We start from the raw sequence: 4,879 nt of genomic DNA, 5'->3' as shown, positions 1-4,879 counted from the left end.
TGATAGCCCTGTATCAGGATGAGACTGCATGGAATGATAGGAATTGTACCTCCCTATCTCGGATGTTCCCTCCCTTGGAGAAGAAAGATGCAAAAGCTCCCCCCGTTTTCTGCCGCAGTTGGAAATCACACATCGTGTGTGTGTAGACGAGGTACAAGTCGGTCGAAAGATTTGGGGGAGCAGAAATTATGTACAGAAATTAAGAATGTTACCGAAACGGAGAAGGGAGGGAACTACTCAGCATTGAAGGTTCCCCGAGCGGATCTGTGGTGGGACTGTGGAGGCAAAATATTGAGACCCACCCTCCCTCCAGATTGGAGAGGGATATGTGCAATTGTACAATTGGCAATTCCATTTACCCTGGCATTTGAGAAGGAGAAGATAGGAGGGAAAAAGGGAAGGGGTAAGAGATTACTGTTAGACACTTCTTTCGATGATAGGATTTATCTCGATTCGGTAGGAGTCCCTAGGGGGGGTACCTGATGAATCCAAGGCTCGTAACCAGATTGCAGCAGGCTTTGAGTCAGCTCTCTTCTGGTGGGTAACAATTAATAAAAATGTAGATTGGATAAATTACATTTTCAATAATCAACAGCGATTTATACATTATACAAGAGATGCGGTTAAAGGAATATCAGACCAGCTTGATGCGACCAGTACGATGGCATAGGAAAATAGAATGGCCCTTGATAGGGTTTTAGCAGAAAAAGGGGGTGTGTGTGTGTGTGATGTTAGGAGGAAGCTGTTGTACCTTTTATTCCTAATAACACTGCACCTGATGGTTCAATTACTCGGGTCTTAAGAGGATTGACTACCTTAGCAGAGCAATTGGCTGAGAATCCAGGAGTAGACACATCTCTCACAGGATGGCTCGAGTCCTGGATTGGAAGGTAGAAGGGGATGGTGGTTTCTATCCTTACTTCCCTGATAGTAGTAGTCGGGGTATTGGTGGCCATTGGCTGTTGTATCATACCCTGTATACGAGGGCTCACCCAAAGACTGATTGAAACAGCCTTGATGAAACAGGTGCCCCTAAAAGGAAAATGCAGAAGATAACAAAGAGTAATTAAAAGAAAAGGGGGAAATTGTGGGATATAGGTAAATTAACGTTACTTCTGCAATTCCATTTTCCAAAGTAAAGTGAACTCACACCAGCGTGTAATTGTTTTTGCCACGAGCTGAGTAAACAAGAATGGAAACGATGTGGAGGAAATATATAATTGTTTTTGTATTAGCTAAAATTGTATGTTAGAATGAGATGTGCCATTAAAACATTACGGACAAATAGATAAGATGTTGTGAGGGGATGAAGTTAAGCTAGGTACGCCTGTACAAACAGTAGGTATAAACATCTGCTTCCCACTTTTACAAAAACACAGGAACAAACCCCAATTAAAAGGGTCATAGGGATCAGAACGGCCTTGGGAAAGGCACAGATGAAGGGGGTAGATAATGATGAAGAAAGAATATGCCTAACAATGACCTACAGCAGGATGAAGTCAAACAGGCTTGTGAGGCCAGGAATAAGCATTTTGTCACAGACAAGGCCGGATAAGGCAAGAGATAAACGGGGTAATGGGGGCCGGTCTTAGGGAAGTGGAAGATGTAAGCAGGGGAGGAGCAATGTAAAACAAAAGACATCAAATCATACATAATATTTATATGAATTCAACTTGGTGTTTATGTCCTCTACCTTATAGGCAGTGGACATCTCACCCACTTGCAAGTGTAAAATAAAGGACACTGCTGATTCAGATTTTGTCTCGGACTGCAATTATTGAGGTGTGTGAGCTTTGTTTCTCACAGGACCAAGGGCCAGAGGCTTGTATATGAAGTTGGGCAAGAGCTGAGCCATGATGTTTGAATGGAGGCAGAGGTTGTAGGGGCTAAACAGCGTTGTGGTGTGTGTATGTTGCTGTGGTTATAATTTGGAAAGGAGTTTATTTGTGAAGCAGTTTGGATGGGCATGTAATGAAATGGAGTGGAGTGAGTGTGAAAGAGTTGATCCTGTTGTGTAATAAACGTGTGTGTGTGTGTGTGTGTGTGTGTCTAGGGTGAAGTAGAGGAACTGAAGATGGAGATGGGAGAATAGAAAGGCAAAGGAAAAAGAAATATTTTTGTGCAGTATGATTGAATGGCAAAATGTTGTTGTAAATGCAGCAGTGTGCGCCTTTAAGGAAGCAGAAATGGAAGCAGTCTGTGCCTACGGCCATACTAGTCTGAAAACGCCCGATCTCGTCTGATCTCGGAAGCTAAGCAGACTCAGGCCTGGTTAGTACTTGGATGGGAGACCGCCTGGGAATACCAGGTGCAGTAGGCTTTTGCAGCCACCAGAGGTTGCTCACAGCTTGGCACTCTCACACTCCCATTCATCAAGCAACGTCCTTTTAACTACTCACTCAGTCTCTCGGTCTCACTTTTTCTTGCCAAATTTCATTGTTCAACTTCTTCCCCCAATACACAAACACATCATTACTGCTTGAGATTGGAGCAAACGCACCTGGAACACCAAAGCAGCAAGTATTTTATTGAAGAGCACAAACCGTGGTTTTTATTAAGTGATGCCTCACTTTCGATGATCACACTTCCCTGATCGCTGTCAGCGTTCCCCTGTTTTCTAACAATCGTCTAACTAGTGGTGTGGATAGGGTCTGAAAGCAACAACGTTGTGGTGAGGGCTTGTCAGGTGAAGGGTGTTTTACAATATCTGCACTCACCGGTCGAGTTCATACAACGGTGGATCGATATGGTTAAGGCAGGAAGAATGGGTCAGCAAACACAGCAAGTTCAATCCTTGTAATGATTATTATTACACATCAGCAGCAAATAATAAGATAAGTGTAAAGAGGGAGTATTTAAAATGCCAGGTACAAAAATCAAGGCTTATTCTCTAACAGCCGAAGCCTTCACAAAGAGATCGGCCTAATAATGGCACAAATGGTGATGAATATTTCGATCTAATTGACATCACTGTGCCTTAGTTACAAGTTGACCAAGGTAGAGAAATAACATTTCCAGAGTGCAGACTATTAACAATAGTAAGGTGGGATTTGGAAAGAGGAGTAGCCCCTGACATTTAAGGATGACAGAAGGACATTAGTGAGTAAGGATATTACTTTGGAAATCTTAACCGTGCACTAAGATAATCATACCATTTGAAGGCACTGTCAAGATGCTTTGAGGAAAGGGAACTCCTGTTGGACTAAATGCAAGAGAATGTTGTGTTCGTTAACAGTCGGGTGGATAAAGGCAGAAGCAATAGGTGCCAATGACTTGGATTTTCAGACTGTATTTCCGATAATTTCAGACTGAGATGAGGTGAACTTTCGACAGTTATTGTGTTGTTAATCTTTAGAATGATATTCTCCAGAGTGTGGTGTGGGTTCTACTGTTGAGGAGACTTCAGTGTCAGTGGATGGGGTTTTGATATCTCAGGGAATTCTGAAAGGGAGGTGCAGTTGAGGTGGATCGATGGTCATCAGTTTGAATGGTGGAGCTCTCTGGTGTGAGATATTGACCGCGGAGAGTGTGCTGCAGATTGAGCAAAGCAAAAGGTGGTCTCCAGAAGGATAATTGTGAAGACCGAGGTTATAGGATAGTGGTATAGGACGGATATGGAAAATGGCAGAGGTGGTGGAGTAGCCTCCATGATGAGAAACAAAATTCTGTCAATGATGAGGGAGGACATAATGAAGGAAACGCATTCAGTGGAGACCGTGTGGGTGGAACTGAGGAATAGTCGAAATCCTAAAATTGGAATAGGTGTTATGTACAGACCGCCTGGTAGCAGCTCTGAAGTCCTGGATGGTAAAAATGCACAAAACTAGGCAATATGTAACAAAGTAAAAACCATGACTGCAGATGCTGAAAACCAAATACTGGATTAGTGGTGCTGGAATAGCATAGCAGTTCAGGCAGCATCCAACGAGCAGCGAAGTCGACGTTTCGGAGGAGATGAAGGTGATAGGTCAAGGAGGAGAGGGTGGAGTGGATAGGTGGAAAAGAAGATAGGCAGGTCGGACAAGTCCGGAAAAGTCAAGGAGACAGTGCTGAGCTGGAAGTTTAGAACTCGGGTGAGGTGGGGGAAGGGGAAATGAGGAAGCTTTTGAAGTCCACATTGATGCCCTGGGGTTGAATTGTTCCGAGACGGAAGATGAGGCGTTCTTCCTCCAGGCGTCTGGTGGTGAGGGAACGGCGGTGAAGGAGGCCCAGGACCTCCATGTCCTCGGCAGAGTGGGAGGGGGAGTTGAAATGTTGGGCCACGGGGCGGTTTGGTTGTTTGGTGCGGGCGTCTCGGAGATGTTCCCTAAAGCGCTCTACTAGGAGGCGCCCAGTCTCCCCAATGTAGAGGAGGCCACATCGGGAGCAACGGATACAATAAGTGATATTAGTGGATGTGCAGGTGAAACTTTGATGGATGTGGAAGGCTCCTTTAGGGTCTTGGATAGAGGTGAGGGAGGAGGTGTGGGCACAGGTTTTACAGTTCCTGCGGTGGCAGGGGAAAGTGCCAGGATGGGAGGGTGGGTCGTAGGGGGGTGTGGACCTGACCAGGTAGTCACGGAGGGAACGGTCTTTGCGGAAGGCGGAAAGAGGTGGGGAGGGAAATATATCCCTGGTGGTGGGGTCTTTTTGGAGGTGGCGGAAATGTCGGTGGATGATTTGGTTTATGCGAAGGTTTGTTGGGTGGAAGGTGAGCACCAGGGCCGTTCTGTCCTTGTTACGGTTGGAGGGGTGGAGCCTGAGGGCGGAGGTGCGGGATGTGGACGAGATGCGTTGGAGGGCATCTTTAACCATGCGGGAAGGGAAATTGCGGTCTCTAAAGAAGGAGGCCATCTGGTGTGTTCTATGGTGGAACTGGTCCTCCTGGGAGCAGATACGG

General features: G+C 45.7%; 1 non-coding gene across 1 annotated transcript; it reads left to right on the top strand.

The window, feature by feature from the left end:
- The first annotated feature begins 2,201 nt into the window (after positions 1–2,201).
- On the top strand, positions 2,202–2,320 carry LOC140491717 (5S ribosomal RNA). Its single transcript, XR_011963388.1, has one exon. It is a non-coding gene; the product is annotated as a 5S ribosomal RNA (ribosomal RNA).
- The last annotated feature ends 2,559 nt before the right edge of the window (positions 2,321–4,879 follow it).

The sequence above is a fragment of the Chiloscyllium punctatum genome, chromosome 19 (genome assembly GCF_047496795.1).
Source record: "Chiloscyllium punctatum isolate Juve2018m chromosome 19, sChiPun1.3, whole genome shotgun sequence".
In the NCBI taxonomy this organism is placed as follows: domain Eukaryota; kingdom Metazoa; phylum Chordata; class Chondrichthyes; order Orectolobiformes; family Hemiscylliidae; genus Chiloscyllium; species Chiloscyllium punctatum.
The sequence above is the reverse complement of the archived record's forward strand: the minus strand, read 5'-3'. Positions and strand labels throughout refer to the sequence as shown.